The sequence below is a fragment of the Tachypleus tridentatus genome, chromosome 3 (genome assembly GCF_004210375.1).
Source record: "Tachypleus tridentatus isolate NWPU-2018 chromosome 3, ASM421037v1, whole genome shotgun sequence".
Classification (NCBI taxonomy): domain Eukaryota; kingdom Metazoa; phylum Arthropoda; class Merostomata; order Xiphosura; family Limulidae; genus Tachypleus; species Tachypleus tridentatus.
The window spans coordinates 77,058,022-77,079,551 of NC_134827.1; positions in this window are offsets into that span (position 1 = coordinate 77,058,022).

A 21,530-nucleotide genomic window follows, 5' to 3' on the forward strand; every position below is an offset into this window, starting at 1 on the left:
GTTTTGATAACAAAATACGTAACATTAAATGGTTTGTTTACTGAAGACATTAGTTTTATAGTTTTGGTGCTGCATTTGTGTGTTGACCCCAGATCCTTCTCAATGTTTTTAATTAAGTACTCACATTACATTATGTAACAAAATATTTACTTTTTCTTGTTCTTGGGCAGATAGTGTTATTTCAAGTTACTTGTGCCTAAAGTAAATGAAAAAAAAACCTTTTCTTTTCAAACTTTGCTTTTATGACTTGGGAGCGTTTTACGAAAACATGATGGGAGACTATATTCGGGGTCTCGTACGTGAAAGTGATTTACATTACAATCGCAAATCTCGAAAAATTACTCCTGAATATTTTTGTATAACTTTAGTATAAATACATGTAAATCTTGATTCATATGTTGTTTTATTCAGATCTTATGTAAATGAAAATGTGCAGATTTGCCTGTTTTTACATAGAAAATAGGGTAATTTCATTATCCAGGTCAAAAAAGCAAAGTTTGAAGGGAATAATAATGGCCATTTTCTGTACTTTTATAACATAAGCAATTAAGAAATAACACATACTATCCAGGAATAAAAATTTGTGTCACATAGTGTTTTATTATGTTTATTGATTTACACCTAAATCGTTTTAACATTTTTATAAATCAGTAATTATAATGGTTTGTGTGCCTAAAATACAACTAGACCGTCCACAGCAGTGACAAAGTAATATTGAAACAAAACACGTTCTACATAGTGACACATAAGATATTGTACTCGTCTTGCGTGGCTCCATTCCCAGCCTGCGATACAATGTAATGAACGTAGTGGTGTTTTCAGCTGAGGAGGCGTTATATAACGTTACGATCAGTCAGTCCACTATTTAAAAAAAACCTTCTTGAAGCCGTGTTCAGGGTGAGGGTGAAGTTTACGAAACGTGTTAGTGCGCGTGAACAATTTATTTTCAAACATAATTGTTATTGCAATAACAACAAAAAACTCGTACATGCATTTATAGTGTGAGAAATGAAGACACCGTGTGTGACATTAATTTGTGGTTTGTTTGTTTGTTTTTAACACATTTTGTGCCTCAGTGGACAGCGGGAAGTTTATATACTTACAACGTTAAAAACTAAAGTTCGATTCTCTGCATCAAACACGGCCCAATGTAACTAATTTTACAGAATCGAGCATCTCTCAAGCTCGCTAAGAATATGATATCACAGTTTAAATGTTAACATTTTCTGCCGTACTTTCTTGACTCTGAAACAGTGCATCAAGGATGAAGATAAATGTAAAGAGGGCGCAGTTAATCATTGATCTTAACAATTGAAACGTTGTGCTTTGTTGTCCTGTGTTGATTATAAGGTTTTCAACCACTACATTACCAAGGTGTAATTCTAAAAAATAAACGTAGCAGGGAATGCATAACTGCGATAAAAATCAGTGTTCGCGCCCCGTTATAGTCAAATTTTAAAAGAAATTGAAATTTTTAACTGTGGGCTCGTTATAAAGATGTGTAAATCTCTCTGGTGAGGTAATTTTGCAGTGAATACTATTAACTGGCCTCCTTCCCTTTAGTCAAAAGTTTAGTGTATTAATTCAAAGTCAGCACTTGCTCGTGTAGAGAAACGTGGGAACATCCGATAATAATAATATAGTTTAATTAATAAAATATTTTTACTTTATTAAAAATGTATAATATTAAAACATAATTTTAATCTGTTTTGACTAATTTTATAAATAGTTTGGTTTTGTTATCTTTACTAAAGTACCTTTGATTTAATAAGGTTTTCAGTTCGTCTTTACATGAATTTACGCTACAAAAGTGGTTTTGTTTAATTGTGGGTTGCCCCTGCCATGGGAATCGAATTCCAAATTTTATCATTGAGCTGCGAAAGATACATGTATATCATGGAACATTATGAACGTTTTTATTTGTTTACTAATTTAAAAAAAATCGAAGTCATGGATTAATTAACAGTAAATATACAAAATATAATCATTTCCCCAAAGACCAAGGTACATCGCTATTACCCCAGAGATTTCAAAATTTACGCGAATTGTTATACAAGTATATAAGTAGCCAATATCAATTCTGACATTTCAATACGCTATTTGAATGTTGACTTAATACTAAACCTTTACTGTTAAAACTTGTGCATTTGAAAGCAGTCGAAACGTCTTTAATGTTATAAATATATCATTTTGATCGATCTGTGGCCCCCCTTAGTTTGTATGTTTGAAACCAATATTTTATTAATTGTAGTAAAGGTTAAGTTATAACCTAAACACATCGCAAGAAAACGTTTTTGAAATCGTATTGTACTTCTTGATTTCTTCAGTATATCTTGTGAATGTAATTTAAAGCTTTTCTGAAATATTTGAGGTAAAAATCTGTTATTAAATTATTGTAGTAATGTTCCTTGTTGTCATTAATAATACTGTAACAAGTTCATTGAGACTTGCTTCTTCCGAATTAAAACTCGAAAATAAGAGTTTTGGAAGGTTGCGTTTTTAGGGTCTTTATCACTACAGATTCTACAGTAGCGTCATCTGGTACTAAACGACAGTTGTGAAGTGAAATCACAGAGCATACTGTCAATAAGTAATCAGAAACAAATTATATTCATGGTGTAATTTAACATTATTTTAATAATTTGCAGGTTTGGTAATAATTACTGTAAACAAGCATTGATAATAATTTAATGTATGATTGCATAACTAAAGAATTTCAATAAAATTCAGCAAACCTTTAAAATAATGTGAATCATTATTATAAATAGTAATAGTAAATACCAGTGTAATTACATTGTAATACGTGCATATAGTTTCATTTATCATTTCTCTAATTTCTTTCTTGTGTTTGACAGTTTCGTTCCCACGGTAAAACATACTGTTATGACGTAACAATGTTCCCTTCCCTCTACCTTATTTGACGTAACAATAGTTGCGAACAATATAGGTACGAATGAACGTTGTTACCTGTACAGCGTCATCTGATCTTTAATACTGGAACAGGACGTTCCCGTGGGTCCTCATATAGTAGTTTCTCGACTAGTTCAGCTTTATTTGTATTTTCTAATAAACTTATTCAGTGTAAATCACTGTTCCCTCCCACCCCTGTCCACTTATGTCTTTTAGTAACAATATAATATTTTTTAAGCATTTTATGTCACTTAAGTACTATCGGGATGTGTTCAAAATTGCTGACCACAATCATAAACAGACCATTGACTTGATGGTCAAAGGCGAAAAAGCTTTAAAATAGACTACATTTATGAGTTTATATTTTCATATTTCATTTGATTTGGGGGGGGGGTCTAATCGGTGTATGAACAGAAGATAAGCCACTTTTATGTTTAGTTTATGTCAGTATCGTTAGGTTTTTAAACAAATTCTTGACAAATACTGTTGTTGATAAACATAAAGCTACGCAATGGGCTATTTATTTGTGCTCTGCCCACAGTATGTATCTTAATCCAGTTTTTAACGCTATAAGCCTTCAAACTTACCGCCAAGACATCAGGATGCTTACAAAGCATTTAATTATCAAACATTAACCAGGAAAAGAAAATAAACTGTATCCTTCCTGCTTTAATGAAGTTTACACATATGTGTCTAAATCACAGTTAACAATTAACTTTACTTTTTAAAACTAGGGTCTGGTGTTTAAAGCACCCGAGTCTCAATCAGCGAGATGTTGGACAAAATAACGTAAAACAATTATTAAACCCAAAAAATGTCGTGGTTAAGGCTATCGACTCGTAATCCGACGGTCGCGGGTTCGAATCCCCATCACACCAAACATGATCGCCCTTTCGGCTGTGGAGGCATTATAATGTGAAGGTCAATCCTACAATTCATTGGTAAAAGAGTAGCCCAAGAATTGGCGGTGGGTGGTGATGACTAACTGCCTTCCCTTTAGTCTTAAACTGCTAAATTAGGGACGGCTATCGCAGATAGCCCTAGTGTAGCTTTGCGCGAAATAAAAAAAAAAACAACAGCTCTGTGCGAAATTAAAAAACAAGCAAACAAAAGTTAATGAAACCTATCACTCGATAATTGTGTTATTTAAGCACAAAGCTATACATTGGGCTATCTGTGCTGTACCAATCACGGGTACCGAAGCCTAGTTTTTAGCCTTATAAGCGTAATATAAATGTCTTGTCACAAATTATAATCATGTTGCGCCAGCTAAGAAGAGATGTCCATACCCTAACGACATTTACCGAGTATTGTAGGTTACGTAATTTCATTTTGTTCACTTCTAAGTTGAGATGAGGTTAGTTATAACACCTAAAACTTGGTAGCTACAGTTAGTAAACTAAACGTCCTACTTATCCCATCTGGAAATAGAGAGAAGTAAACGTGGTGAACAAATACATATATATATTAAGGACCACTGGATAAGGCTGATACGGTTATACGTGGAATGGATCGCTGGATGAGGCTCACAAGCTCGTTGGACTGGACTGATCGGTTATATAACCAAAGGGTATAAATTCTGTGTTATTCTAACTTATTAATAATAACACATTGTGTTATAATGTCTGGTGTTATGTTTTATTTATCATTAGTGAATTCTGTTCGAGGAGAACACATCTTATCTGTGTTTAAGTACAATAAAACTAAATTATTTAGTCTGGTAATATTAACCAGTTTGTTTGAAATATTTAACATACAGTTTGTAATTTTAGAATCGTTAATAGTTTGTTTCTCTTACAGTCTAGGCAGAGTAGTGGCGTATTTTCCGTGTTACCTACCGTGTTTACCAGCAATGTGATAATTTGTTTTTTAAAATAGTGTTTTAGTCAATTATCACATATTGCTTGTACAGATATATAATTACTGCAGTGTAGAAAGCAGTGACACAGTATGTTAGTTAGGTGAATTACAGCCATCGTTGAACGCAGTTACTCTCTGAGTACTTATTATGTGTCGTATACAGTGACTGGTGGAGCGAAAACAATTCAACCAATCAACTTTGGAAGTATATCGCGCTTGATTACAGTAGAAAGTAGGGTAGTAAATGCCAGAGGGCGCTAATTTAACGTTATTTATTATGTTAAATACTAATTTATTTTGAGTTACGCATTTGTCATGATGATTTTGGATATTTTATACGTTTTGATTACTGTTATACAAGTATCAGGTCATCCCTAAAGTAACGTCCGATTTTAGGTTCAGAAAAAAAGAAAGAATTTCAAACACTTTTAATGTTACGTAATCAACAATGTATGTTCCATTATTATTACTTACTTCCTGCCAACGATTCACAATTTTCTGAATGCCACTTCTATAAAATTCTTGGGATTTGAAGGAAAAGAATGGAGAGAAGGTAGTTTTGACATCTTCATTTGTTTCAAGCTCTTTTCCATCAACATAGTTCTGAAAACTTCTGAATAGATGATAATCAGTTGGAGAATAAGGAGAATATGGAAGTTCTTCCCAATCTAGCTCTTCAATCTTTCCAGATGTGGTCCTTGCTGTATGGAGCCGTGCATTATCCTGATGTAACACAACACCTTGTTCAAAGCAGGCCTCTTTTCTTTCTATGCAACATTCAAGCGCTCTAACTGTTGACAGTTGAAGTCTTATGTAATCGTTACATTGAGTGGCAGCAACTCAAAGTGGATCACACCATACGCTTGACAAGGGTGGAGGTCCGTTTTGGGCTGTGCTTTAGCCAGTTTATTTGCACTGAACCATTGTCTACGGCGCTTAACATTTTCATAATATACGTTTTTTTGGACAAGTTAGTGACTCGAAATGAAAATGGACGAGTTACGTTCACGAGAGTGCAGAGAAGTGCAAACGTCCACTTTTGCTCTTAGGTTGGCATCTGTCAAATCATGGGGGACCCATTTTCCAAGTTTTGACACCTTTCCAAGCTGTTGCAGATGACAGTGAACTGTTGAATGGGTCGAATTAAGCTTCTGTGCTAGTTCTTCAACTGTTACAGCACAATATTCATCAAGTGCAGCGAGCAGTAAGTTATCATTAATCTCAACAGGACGACCTGAACGTGGCGCATCACTTAAGCTGTAGTCACCCGATCTGAACTTTTGAAACCACCTTCAACATTTTCTTTCATTGAGAGACTCCGCACCATAAACATCTTGAATGTTTCGTGTAGTTTCTGCTGCACTATTGCCTTTTTTAAACTCATAAAGCATTATATGTTTAATGTGCTCCTCGGACACATTCATCTTCATAAGGGTTTATTTGATTAATGATCGGAAAAAGTTAAGTTGGGTTAGTTCCTCTTATTTGTCTGAAGATTTTCATACACATTACATGTTTTAGTCATTAAAGCCTTCTACGAAGACAGAAATGATGATGAACTTTCTGTATTTTAAATTTTCGGGCGTTACTTATATACATACATACAGTATTTAAGTGCGATAAACCAAAGCCATCAGTCAGGATACGTCACTGAGGCACAGCAGTTTTGAATTGATATACTGTCTGTCAACTAGTTAACCGTACCTGACACAAATTACTAGGCTGCTGTTGTTTAATCGATTAAATTAATTTAACCGTCTCTATTAAAGCGTCAACACTGCCTCAAGGACACTAAATATTAGGTAACTCCCGGCCCCAAACGTTAGACGTTTGATTCGAATCAAAGTAACCCTTCTTGAATATTTGTATAACCACTTATATATTGAAAATGTAAAATTGGTGTCATAACATTTAAAATACATTTTTAAAGAAACGCTCCCTATCATCACTGAGGAGAAACCAATATTCTGCGCGTCGCCTAACTACACAAAGTACTATTCTGGAACTAAAGTTGTATTTATTATTCTTATTTATATTTTAGTGTTCATTCTGGTTCTGTATGTAATAATAATAATGATATTATTATTATGAGAAGTTTGACATAATTTTACAAAATGTTTAATTACGGGTAACACTAATATAAGTCTTTGGAATGATTACAAATATGCTTCTAAATGTTATCTGTTTATGTCCCTGATATAACATTATATACATACTACTGTTTATATAATATAGCATCTGGAATGAACATTAGACCTACATGGACAGTTGCTTTTACGTTAAATTGTCGGATAGTGAGCTGTTATTTACTACCACGAAGGTTCAGGTGAACCAGTCGCGTGCTTGTGGCACCTATGTACTTTCAAAAATCGCTCCTTTTGAAGAATGTTTTAAAAGACTTGTGAAACTGTTAACCAATCAAATGCTTTAAAAATGTTCCCGATTCGAAAATACCGTTTCACTTAATTTTTAATATTTATTATAAAGTCTGCAGCAAAAATACAATATAAATAAATACTCAGACAGGTGTTATTAGTCCTAACTTAGGTATATCAGTCGCTATTATTAGAATCGCCGCCCGCTAATACAGCGGTATGTCTCCGGATTTACAACGCTAAAATCAGGGGTTCGATTCCCCTCGGTGGGCTGAGCAGATAGCCCTTTGTGGCTTTGCTATACGAAAAACACACACGTTATTAGAATCTTGTTAATCCATCATAAAATATTTTCCTGTTTGTTTTTTAGAACGATACAATACTAAAATAGATACATTTGTCAAAGTAATACAATTGGTATTAATAAAGTTTTTTCAGTACTGCCTACATCTGTAATTATAGTGACATGTTTATACAAGTGGTTTACAAGATACGATCAGCTATACTAAAAACATGGTTAGTTCGTCGTCATATATATAACTTAGTTCTAGCCAGCTTTTTCACCAGTTTCTGAATTCACTACTTCAACCAACAGTGAAACTGAAAAGTGTGATAGTATTACTTTTACACGTTCATTTAGTTCGATAATTAAAAACAAACATATAAGGTTCGCTTATTTTTGTTTGAGGTAAATGACCTCTTCCGTAAATGTTTTGTATAAAAATATCTGTTTGTTATTGAAGAGGAGACATGTTATTAGAATGTACATCCGTTTAAACCAGCTTTTATCGGTGTTTCATATCTTCTTCCTTTCGATACGGAAAACTTACGGCTTGAAGACTTGCCCACAAATGGTTTTCAATTACTTAACACGTAGCTAATTATATTTAAGTGGTTCTTGTCTTTGTCAGGTTAAACGCTACTTTGAATCTGAACCGCCGGGTCTGTTTTTTATCTGTTTAGAGAATTTTGGAGATTTATCAGACGGAAGCAATAAATACAATAATGGTATCGAAGTATTTTCAATTACTTCGAATTTTAAGTTTTTTGTTTGTACCAAGTATATCGTTTAGAGGTTGAAGTAAAATAGTTTTCACTATATTTTAAAGCTTTGGTGGCAGAATTACGCAGAAGAGTTTCATACCTGCATGTTAATGGAAAATTAAGTGCTTTAAAACAATAAAATTCGCATATTATCTCGAATATTGGATTTATAAAAACGGACACAGATCTTCTAATGAAAAAAGAAATGTTTTGTACTAACTGAAACAGAATAGTCAGTTATGTGACATTTGTTCTACGTAAAGTTACCGGGTTACCCACCAGACAAACATGACAAGGCTTTGTATTTATCTTTCATTAGAATTTTGTTTTCCTTGCACAGAACACGTGTTAAACAACATGTTTTTCTCCTAAAGTGACAAATAGGTAAACATTCATTTATGAATTTATATTTCTGTGCAAACGCTCTAACAAAAGTAAATATACACAGGATACCCCAAAATTACCATATCAAGTTTATATCTAGCAAAACATGTCAAATTTGAGGTCTCGCTTTCAGAAAATTCTCCTAAAATACCCGAGGTAGGGTGAAAAATTTACCTTTGTGCAAACCTATGAGCCAAAACGATTCGTTTGGTACCATTTAGAAATCGATGAGTCTAACATTTTAAAATAATAAAAAATACATAAATAGCAGTTTAAGATAATGGATTTTAAGGAAATTCCCTAGTGTTCTCCCGCCGGAGGGGTGGAGTGTTAAGGTTTATCTCTGTGCAAACCTCGGAATTGAGAAGATTCGTTTGTTACTACTTAGACGTTGGTGCAACCAGCGGTTTAAGAAAACTTTCGTGACACACATAGACGCTGAATCTTATTATATATATATATATATATATATATCTGTGGTGGGCACAGCACACATAGTCCATTGTGTAACTTTGTGTTTAAAAACAAACATATAACTTCTTGTTTTTTCCGTACATTTTGTACACGTTAAAGCAACTGTCGTTTGATAAAGTCCTCCAATAGATGGCACTTTTATTTGGGATAAATAACTAATTGTGAGTTCAATTGGTTTATGCCTTTCAAGATTCTGTATTTTCCAATAGTCATCTACACATCGGTTTTTAGAATTTATCGCTTGAATCATTAAGGTTAATTCACGATTTAAGAAAACTTTTCCGTTTCAATAAAATCATCAAAGCAAGTGTCTGTTCGTTTCAGTATTGTCGAACGAAACCTTAAAGAGATCTTTTTGCAGACAGCCGTTCCTAGGTTTAAACTAAAACTAGTCCAGAAGAACCTTCACTAACTCAGACACGACCCAAGGTGTTGTTGCATGACATTAGTATCAGCATGATTAACAAATGTTCGCATTATATTTACAAAACTGTCACAGGTATCTCAGAACGGCTGGTATGGCTATTAACACTTTTACTAATAAAGCAGAGAACAATGTTTCGACCTTTCTAGGTCATCTTCAGGTCAACAAAGAGAGAGTGCCAGGCACATGCCTAGGGGACGAGAGTATAAACGGGTACAGGACTGTAAGGAGCGTTGCAGTCAGATGTTAGGTTATTAATTAGTATAGGAATAAAGTATTCCTTTATAATGGTGTAGGAAGGTCGAAAGGTTATTCTCTGCTTTATTAGTAAAAGTGTTAATACTCATACAAGCCGTTTTTACCTGAAGTGGGTTTTTTGTCATCAAGAAAAACTGTGACATCATATTGTGAATTCAGCCATCTGGACCAATTTATATAAACTGATCGTAGTTAGCCATCTTAAAGCGCATCTGTGATCCCAAAGCACATAAAAACATTTTTACAGAGAGGGTGGAACCATAAACCCTAGGATTCACAGACCAAGTTCGCTAGCTACAGCTGATCATGTTAAGAAAAAAGATAAAAGGAAAATAACGTATCCAACTCTTGGGTTACTCTTTTACCAACGAATATTGCGATCGACCGTTACGTTTAAACATCCCAACGGCTGAAAGGGCGAGCATATTTAGTGCGATGGGGATTCGAATCCGAGATCCTCAGATTACGAGTCGAGCGCCCTCACCACCTGGCCATGGAGGGCCATGTTTTTTAAAGGGTAACATCCAAGCGGTCGGTAATTTTCAATGGAAATGTAGTTTACGTGTGTGAGAGTGTTCTAACTTTTAATTTATTTTAGAAATCTCTGTAGTTTACGTGTGTGGGAGTGTTCTAACTTTTAATTTATTTTAGAAATCTCTGTGGTTTACGTGTGTGGGGGTGTTCTAACTTTTAATTTATTTTAGAAATCTCTGTGGTTTACGTGTGTGGGGGTGTTCTAACTTTTAATTTATTTTAGAAATCTCTGTGGTTTACGTGTGTGGGAGTGTTCTAACTTTTAACTTATTTTAGAAATCTCTGTGGTTTACGTGTGTGGGAGTGTTCTAACTTTTAACTTATTTTAGAAATCTCTGGTTTACGTGTGTGTGGGTGTTCTAACTTTTAATTTATTTTAGAAATCTCTGTGGTTTACGTGTGAACATCTCTGTAAAACCAACAACAATAACAAAAACGTATGATTTAATACGTAAAATTTCAGTGTGTATTAGCGTAAATTATAATTAAGTGGGATAGTCTTGCCCTTTATGAAGAAATTGCGTAGAACAGTGTAAGTTTTCACGCACAGCTGCCCCTAATGGCAGACAACTCGAATCTAATCTGCTTGCAGTTTATAAACACCAACGATAAAACTGGATTCTGCCTTCTTTAGATATTAATCACAAAACACGACCAATCGTTCTACCCCATCGCTGTACTAAGTATAAGCTATTAAGCCTGAAACCACCTTCCATACTACTGCACCATACTCTTAATATTGAGTTGAAATCGTCATTAACGTCACGTGCAAGATGTTATCCCACCTTACAAGACAAGTTAGTGAAGAGAGGCTAAAGTTCAAGCTCGCGGTGAGGTCAAAAGTCTCTTCAGAGTAATTTGAAAAGTTTTTTTGTGTTTTTGGCATAATTAAAAGATGGTAGAAGAGAAGATATGTCGAGAAGAGTAAAATATAATCTGTTTGTAACTGATTATCAGGTGAGGGCTGTCGAAGAGTCGCTTTCAAGGTCAGTACAGATCATAAATAAGGGTTTCGAATCGTGCAAGTTATCTTGACCGTGTATCGACCCAGAGGAACTCTTTTGATGTAACCAATAACAGCTCTTGGTATCACATTTCTCATTCTCATCCAGAGTGTGTTTCTATAGAGAAACGAATTGAATGACCCGGTGTTCCTGGTGAGACGGGAAAAAGATCAAGTAAGACTAGCCGACCTTAGTGTCTCTGGAGGGTGTAATTGTTATTAAAGGTCGTTGTTATCACTCAGGTAACGCTGTCATGCAACACTGCCCAGAAAAGTAATGACATAAACTGGCGAAGTGTGAAACGTTCTCGAGACTTGTTAAGTTTCATCATTTCAGATATTGTATAGGTATCTTTCAGTTTTTCAGATCTTCAGATAAGTAGCAGTAAAGATAAACCTGCGACTTCTGATGAAATATAGTTTTTAATTAAGGATTTACTGAGCAATGACTTGTAAAAGAGAAAAACACAAGATCTGATTTATTATTTTCAGAAACGCCTGATTTAATGTGTAATGAACTGATATAAAAACTGTGAATAAAAATGTTTCTATATTGTTTCAGGCCTAGACGCTTTAGGGGATGTTAAATATTTGCTATAGGGCTCCAATGAATAGCTTTTGAAGTTAAAAAGTGATCCCTTTAAATTAAAATTGGGTAAATCCAAGGGGTAATGTCCTAAGTGAGAAATACACATTTAAGTATTGAAATTGTCGCAAGCAAAATGTTTCTAAAATAATGTCTATGCTTGGAATTCAAAAGTTAGTCGTTTAGAACTTAGAGATAAGATTGGGGGCTTATAACACTAAAATTATGTGTTCGATTCGTTCGGTGTATATAAAAACACACAAACGAAAAAATTAAGTGCTCGCAATAACAAAAAATGTGATACTTTGAGTTTGCACGTTATACATAAGTGTTACACTTGATTTTTAGAGGTCATAATTATAGGTAATCAATATTTTGAAAACACCTTGTGAGACATTATTTTATAGGCCTAGACAGAGGCGGAAGTCTTTCGAAACGTCGTCCTCTCAACTGGAACTACGTTCGTAGATTGGTCATTTAAGACTCTCTACAAATTTTACTCTCTAAGTCTTTGTTACCAGTTTTACACTTTGTTTGTGGCTCAGCAGTGAGCCCGAAGGCTTACAACACTAAAAACCGAGTATTGATACCTGTAGTGAGCACAACACAGATGGCCCATAATGTAGCCTGGCGCTTAACAACATTGTGTCTTTACCATGAGAGACGTTTTGTATTTTACACTTTAAGGAAACCTTATGACGCATGAACTGAAAGGTCAGGTCAACGACTCCAAGGTTCAGACATGAGTGTCCAGCCAAATCAACGACTCCAAGGCCCAGTAACCGCTTAGCATCACCATCACGGTTATTGCGGGGTTGAGGTACAACTTATACAGCGTACTTACAGCAACAAGTTACGCCATATCACGAGGTCAAACTTTGGACCTACCGATTTGTAATTCAGCACGCTACCTATTATGTCATGCTAGCCTCCTATTTGGGAAGAATATTAGAGAAAACTCTGCCAGTTTTTTTTTTTAGTTTCCAGTATTTGTGATTAATTTTAGTTAGGGTTAGGAGTCCCATGAATCAAACAGCCCGATCTGACTAAGCTAGTATATATATGACAGCTATCTATATCAGGCATAATCAAATTAAAACATCTTATTGACAAGAAAGGAGAAAATACATTGTTTTCCATCAGCTTAATTTATTTCTTCGTGTAAATGAAACCTATATGAGACTGGGAGTGAATGTTTTTAATTTGTAACTAACACATTTATGATATGAAATGTTAGAAGAACAAACTGTAATGAAATTATTTCATATTTTGAAGGCTTATAACGGTAAAAACTGCGTATCGATACCTGTGGTTTGTTAAGCACAGATAGCCCATTCTGTAGCTTTGTGCTTAACTACAAGTAGACATAAAGTGTTACAGTATAAATCGTCTTTTCTTCTACTGCTGATGCAGTACGAGTAACAAGCACTGATGTTTTATCGTGTAATGTCATTTGAACGTAATTTGAACTGTTCGTTTATAGAAAACGTTTATTTCTCCATCCAAATGAAAAATGAAACGAAAACAAAAATTAAATACATTGAATGTAAGTGTTTAATTAAATAATTAACTAACTGAAAATAGAGAGGACATAGTTTAGTGCATGGACAAAACAAAACACACACACGAGATAAAAACACAACAAATAATTGCATTCTTTGTTTTAGAAAATTTAGTGCCAAGCTATAGAAAGGTCTGTGTACATATGGACTTCTTTAATCTCGAACTTACAGAGCCGTTCTAAGACTTCGTAACTTAAAGTTGTTGAAAAGACAGTGGTTTATAACGTCAGCAACATTACACTTGTCATATCCAATGCTGACAAGGCCTTTCACATAATACCACAACTCATTCAGCTGAGATGGTATAAATATAATAATCAACAACTATAACGAAGGCAGCTTGGCAGGAGCGTTCACTGGTACCTCTTGGTACCATAATACTATCATAGGATTTGACCGCCACCCTTATAACACTCCTCCGGATCCACAAAGAGTGTTTGTGGCAACGGGACAGGCGCCTCGAATTTACACTCCGAGCGGGATAACCACCAGGCCACACTCGTTGATCACTTTACTTTAAAAACACTATTACTTTAATGACATCGTGAGTCTCAGCACGGGCGGTTATTCTAACGTTTTAAAAAACTCTTTTTCAGGATCAAGAACGTATATTGTTGAAAAATTTTGTTGGTCAACCCAGCCCAGTCCACATAACACATGCTCTATTTCTTCCACTACAAATTCCACGGTCAGTCAAATCTTACAGATAAACTACGTTTAACAGAAACTTAATTTACTTGCTAATTTCATACCTCTATCTCTTTGAAGAAGTTCAAACTCACTATTAAGAGCCACGAACTGAGTGGTGGACACAAAATCACTCAGTGATAACTCACCGAATAAGAAACTTCTTATGTGCTTAACGGCTTCATTACTTAATCAGTAACTCATAATTCGTATTGTTTGTCATTCACGTCGTTTTCTACGCTTTCAAGAAAGTTCCAGCATAATGCGACATAAAGCACTATAATAACAGAAATATCTAAATTAAAAAGAATGAAAACATAATCTACACATGCCTATCTAGTCTAGTTTCCAGCATGGACAGATATTTGTATACCAACTATTGTTAAACAACAGACAGAAAATAAGTAAAGTACGATTTTCATTCTTAAATAAATGAAAATGACACTTTGCCACTCAAAACTTTATTACCATTAATAAACTAAATACATCCACGTGCACACGTTTATTATGTACAGAAATATAATAGAATATTGTAAATAAAAAAAAACTGTCGTTAGACATAACCATGAAACGTTATAGAGAATTTAGAGCCATTGAAATAAGTTCCTGCCATCACAATATCCCTTCTCAGTCTACGAAACGTTGATGGTGCCGAAACGAAATTATTAACTTATATTTGATAAAAACTTTAATAAACATGTATGTGTCCTAAAAACTTGTACCAATATTATTTGGAAGATATTTAAATTGACCAATCGAAGATGAAGCATTTATAAGAAGGTAAGTTTAAGACGGATTATAATTAAATAATTTTTGTTTTATAGCTATACGAGTACGAGGTAGGTCTCTTAGCACGTGCTGTCACCAAGTGAAGAGCATGCGACTCTACAGTAATGCTAGGAGTTAATAAAAAAAAACGAATAGGCGGTCATGTAATTTAACGAAGTTCTGTGTAGGTAGACATAGATCTCTTAGCCTCGTTTTCACTCTTTTACCTGCTTCTTCTTTCTGTCGCGAATTTTTCGCGGGTGTCGCGTGAGAACTTCATTCGAAATACAGACTCACGGTTAAAACTACAGCCCTCTCTTTTCTTTTCTCCCTCCCAAGCGCTATAATCCAAGTCCAGTAAGATCCAAGTTGTTCGTTACCAAAGTGCGCGTGTTGAAGCCAAATGTCGGAGAAAATAAATAGCTTTCAGAAAACCTGAGCGCAAGCGGAAGTTCTCAGTTCAGGAAGCGAACTGTGGGCTTTACCCAACAGTTACGTGAGATGAGTCAATGCCTGGACACAAGTTCCATTGTACAGATATGCGGAGCTAGTCGTGTGGGAAGTTGTGGCTGTCCGAACTATCTACAGATGGCACCCTGACTTTCTCCTAGGCCTAACCCGTTACCTAAGGATCTAGCACCCATTGAGATTAGGCGAGGGAGCCGTGCTTCTTCCGGTAACGCAGTGGGAAAGTAAACCTATCCATAGAGCTGCCCATACATCTCCCCACTCGGATTTATAACGTAACAGGAAGATGACAGCTGACGTAACAATACACCGAACTATCGCGTTCAGCACGCCGTTTACACTTGGATCACTGCAAATACCTATAGAGACATTTCATAAAGACATATTCGTTCCCTCTTTATTCCTTCTAGGAAAGGATGTACATGATACATGCTTCCTGTGTGTGTTTTCTATATAGAAACCTAGGACAAAGTAGCAAATTAGAGTAGGGAACTCAAAGGAAAATAATTTGGAGGTGGACCAGCGTGAAAATTTCCCACACCTCAAAAAGTATAATTATAAGTAAAGCGACTCTTAGGAAATAGTTTTAAAACTAATAATATAAATAATGAGGCTTTATAGGCTCTTATGAAATTCAATAGTGCTAAATTAATTTTTGATATTATTTGTTTATATTTTTTAAGAAATCGCAAAATGTTTTTGAAATTAAGAAGAATAAAACTGATTGTTGAATTATTTCAACCATTTTAATTATCTGTCTATTTGATTTTAATCAGTTTTACTGGGTTAAGTAGATTTTCTTGATGACGAGAAACCAAGTTAAAGTAAAAATGTATCTCAGAACGACGGGTATGGATATTGACAAGTGTTTGTTTTGTTTGTTTGTTTGGGAATTTCGCACAAAGCTACTCGAGGGCTATCTGTGCTAGCCGTCCCTAATTTAGCAGTGTAAGACTAGAGGGAAGGCAGCTAGTCATCACCACCCACCGCCAACTCTTGGGGTACTCTTTACCAACGAATAGTGGGATTGACCGTCACATTATACACCCCCACGGCTGGGAGGGCGAGCATGTTTAGCGCGAACCCGCGACCCTCGGATTACGAGTCGCACGCCTTACGCGCTAGGCCATGCCGGGCCCTTTGACAAGTGTCAAATGACAAAAAATCTTAAATTTGTTTTACACTTTTATGAAAGGTGGTTTCCAAGTAGTCCACAAACCCATTAAGTGTATGCTTTATGTCACCCTAAAGTTAAAATTCTTAAATAATGCCACAATAATGTTGATTACTGTATTCTTGACATTAGACGTGGACTCTTTATTGTGGATCTGAATATTAATTGCGAAGACCCGGCATGACCAAATGGTTAAGGCCCTCGACTCGTAATACTAGGGTAGCGGGTTCGAATCCCGGTCCCACCAAACATGCTCGCCCTTGTAGCCGTCGGGGTGTTATAATGTTACGGTCAATCTCCACAATTCGTTAGTAAAAGAGTAGCTCAAGAGTTGGTAGGGGATGGTGATGACTGGCTGCTTTCCCTCTAGTCTTACTCTGCTAAATTAGGGACGACTAGAGCAGATAGCCCTCGTGTTGCTTTGAGCGAAATTCAAACCAACCCATTAATCGTGAAAATGTTCATGCAAATAAAGGTCAAATGCCTACAGTTTCGATAACTCAATAGATTAACACAAAAGACAGATGGGTATATTCCCCAGATATACCATTGTCGAGTTAAAGAGCAAACAATAACAATTCTACATTTTGATAAAGGTTAAGAAAAACTACCCATACACTCCAGGTATGTATAAAAGAATATATATTTTTGTTTAAATCAACGTTTCGCCTCAGAGGTTTCTTCAGATTTTGGAATATAACAAATAATTCAACGGTTTATTCACCGTTACCTGATCTAAAAATACTGAACCATAGAATCAAAACGTTTCTGTGTGTATTAAATATATATTTATTACCTGTACGTTAAAAACTACGATAGACGGTTAACAAACATCCTAACTTTTAGTTGTGTTTACTGTTTACAAATTATTGATTTTAATTCTGGACTGACAAAAAATAGTTTAAATTACATCAGTCATAAAATTTTTAATTAGGTTATTAGGGTCGAGTCTTAGAAGTAAATGTACACCAGAAAATGTAGATATTAAAATATTGTATTAGTGAACATCAACAGAGTATATTGTTATCAAAATATGTAATTAACTCTTTAAAATAAGTAGAAGTTGTAAGTAGTGTGTGAGTTCCTTACTCTTAGTGTAAGTATACGTATGATGGAGGGCAGACGGACAAAGATTCTGCTTGAACTTGCACGTGCATAGCTCGTGATTCTGAGGAATCAGTAGGAACAGACATCCAATAAAACTCATAATGTCATGTGTAAATTTTAAGCTTCTTTGTTGATGCTTGTGTAAATGTATGGTGTAATAAAATATAGCACTACCGTTCAAGGTATTTGTGACTTCTTTGTTGATGTTTGTGTAAAAGTCTGGTTTGATAAAATATTACATTACCGTTCAAGCTACCTTTAATATCATGCTTATTGCTATTCGATAGCTGTGCGTCAATCTTGAGAAGTCATAATGCAAAAGCTCAGAGTTTAATCCCTGCGATGGTCGTACCACTGATAGCCCACTTACAGCTTTGTACTTAAAATGATGTTAATTGTTTTTAAATACAGTAGCTCGTGCCTATAATATCGATTTATTGGATTTAAATAGACAATATCGCTGTTTAGCACAAATAAAACGACAGAGATATATTTAAATAATAGTAATTAAAGACACATAGATTACATTTCTCTTGAATTCTGGGTATCGAATTCAGCAAACATAACGACAATGTCGGAGTTAAGATATATGTATTAAGAGGTAATGTAATCCATAATAGAGGTTGATGTCAAATATTAAGTAATCTATTTCTGTTTCTTTGGTAAGTCCTCACACTGATACATCTTCCTGGAAACCGTAATTAAACTTTTAGTAGACAAAGAAATGACTGATTCTACTTGTACAAGGCCTAGCAATATTCTTAAATTTGTCCCCTACTCTTTGTGGCCATCACTAATTAAAGGATTTACCACACTAAGATTCGAACCGTGATTCGATCCTTGCGGTTATCATACAACAAGTAGCTCATTGTGAAACTTTGTGCTTAAATAAAAAACTTTCAACTTTCTTCTAGTTCACATAAACATTCGACAGCGAATATCTTACCAAAACGTCTGAAGAAAAAAAACCTGTGAATATTTTTATGATGCTTACTTGAACGCAAGCTTTAAAAATTGATTTCACTTATTTGGTGTTTTGTTCCATGGACAGCCGTTACGATGTTAAATAAAAATGTGTGTGTTTTCTTATAGCAAAGCCACATCGGGCTATTTGCTGAGTTCACCGAAGGGAATCGAACCTCTGATTTTAGTGTTGTAAATCCGTAGGCTTACCACCGTACCAGTGGATGACAAATAAATATAGAAATGAAACGTAAAGCAACACAAAACGAGATGAAATGAGTTTCCATACGGGCAGTGTAACCTAGAAATGTGCAGTATCCTTAAATTCATTAAGTTAGTTTCATAGTCTAAACTTGTGTGGAAAGCTGTATTTTTATCTTTCGCTTTATTTTTGATGATGAATAATATTTCTCGATACAGATACTAAAATTGGGTTTGAAAAAATAATAGCGTGTTCATTAGAATGAGTCGAACAAACTCAAGCTATATATAAACAGCTACAAAAAATAGAAACAGAAATTTAGTTAGACCTCATTCCAACTGTGGGTGTCTAGATGTTTTTATTATGTCATCTCACTGCCGCTGCTTGTCATTCCTTTACTTACAATTGTTCTACAAGAAGAAATATCTTGGCATACCTTAGATTGAGTGTGGGTTAGTGACAGAACTCTGGATTATTGTGACATACTTTAAACACTGGGTGTGGGTTGGCCCTATGGTAGAACTTTTGTTTATTGTGACATACTTTAAACACAGGGTATGGGGGTTGTCCCTATGGTACAACTATAGATTTTGGAGCTGACAAGTTGGGTTCGAGTCCCTGCAATACCATAAAATAGTTCCCACACTTTAAGTTGTTGGTGTGTTATAAAAGTGGCAGTCAATTCCTTAGGATGCTTCTGCTTTGTAACGTTGTCTCTGGTCAGTAGTTCAAAATTAGAAACGGGAACAGAAAGTCTTAGTAGGTTTGCTATAAATAGAAAAAACATACACATTTCAAAAGCTGTGTAGCTTCCGGTAAGGAATAAGAAATACAGTAAAAACTTACTGTCAACATGACACCTGATAACCTAGTCAGGCCTTGAGGCTGAAAACATTAAGATTTCACAAATGAACCCGGAACATCTAGAGAAAGTTTCAATGTCACAAAGAGATATGATATCTTAAACACTATCCTACTGTAACAATGTCACAAAGAGATGTGATATCTTAAACACTATCCTACTGTAACAATGTCACAAAGAGATATATCTTAAACACTACCCTACTGTAACAATGTCACAAAGAGATATGATATCTTAAACACTATCCTACTGTAACAATGTCACAAAGAGATATGATATCTTAAACACTATCCTACTGTAACAATGTCACAAAGAGATATGATATCTTAAACACTACCCTACTGTAACTCTGTTTATTCTGAGTTCCTTACGAGCGCAGTTCTTCTGGTAGTTTTATGCATTTGTAACATCTGTAAAAATCAGTTTTTATAAATGTTTGAAGTTTCTGAGTTTTCTTGTAATATTGTTATTATCATTAATTTTGTAACCCCGACCATGATGTATCAGCGGTAAGTGTACAGACGTACAACGCTACAATCTGAGGTCCGATTCTCTGTGGTACACAAAGCGTACATCACTCACAAAGTAGTATTTTGCCATAAAACAAGAACAACAACAAACTTCGTTCTCTTCCTAGTGGTCAGTCTGGTAGTCTGATATCTTCTAACGCTAAAAATGTATTCTCGATACCCGCATCACAGGTTTTGTAGCTTTGTACTTAACAACAAACAAACAAACTATAAATAAATCATTTGTTCTAATTTAATTGTGTTTCGAACAATTTAGGGCAACAGAAAAATGATATAACTGGTTCAGGTTTATTAAATTATGTAACTGTACATTTAACCAAAAAAGCATTACAGTACTGTTACGCAAAAATAAGTTTTCTGGTAGCCAATAAAATGTGCTTGGAACAGTAAATTAACTCACTTGGGTTTTGGTGGAGAATACATCAGATCAGTGAGAAACTACCGCCACGAGGGGGCTGATGAGACGTTGAAACTACCACAAAAAGGTTAGGGATGGGAGCTTCAACTAGGTGGTGAGGTACCTATTCTCGTCACAAGGTGTAGATGTCTTGCCCGCTTGTGCCCATGTTGACACCACCAGTACTGCCGAGCTAGATCGTAAGGTGTGTATCTACGGCTCGTTCCTCTAGTGACCAACATACCAGTAATTTCAAGTACTCTCCACGAGATCTCTACCAGAAAGGAAGCCCCAAAACATAGGTAGGCATAGCTGGTGCTCATGTTTTATCCAGAGTTTGTTGCAATATTATTACATAAGTCACGTGCTTTGTAGTTCTTATGTATACTTCGTTGTTTTCGTTCATTAACTTTTAACTTCGCCACGTCTGTATCTGGCATGCTTGTACCTCATTATTTTATACACAAAGAAACAATCATATATATAGTTCAACTTTATATGGTGTTTTCTATACACCTGTGTAAATCTGATCTGCAGCGACTCAACAATCAACAAGGTGTTTTGTTTAGGTGCAAGTTCCATCACTGCACGCCTTAAATAACGTTCATCTATAATACATAAATTGATTATAAAACCTAGAATGTCCTTAAAGAGTATTAAAACAAAACGTGACCAAGTTTCACAAATAGAGAAAACAGGTTTAAAAACGTGAAAACTCAAGTGTCTCACTAGAATAAGCTTCAACATCGATATCTTCTCGTTGTATGACAAAAGTCATCAATTATTGTTGTGTTGGTAAGATGAACAATGAGGTTCATTATTGTATGTTCCATGTAACCTCAGAATAAACGGAAAACATTTACTAATTGTACCAAGTAGTGGTTAATAAATGGATAAATCTTGACTGTAAGCTCGTAGTTAGTTGTTAATAAATGGAGAAATATTGACTGTAAGCTCC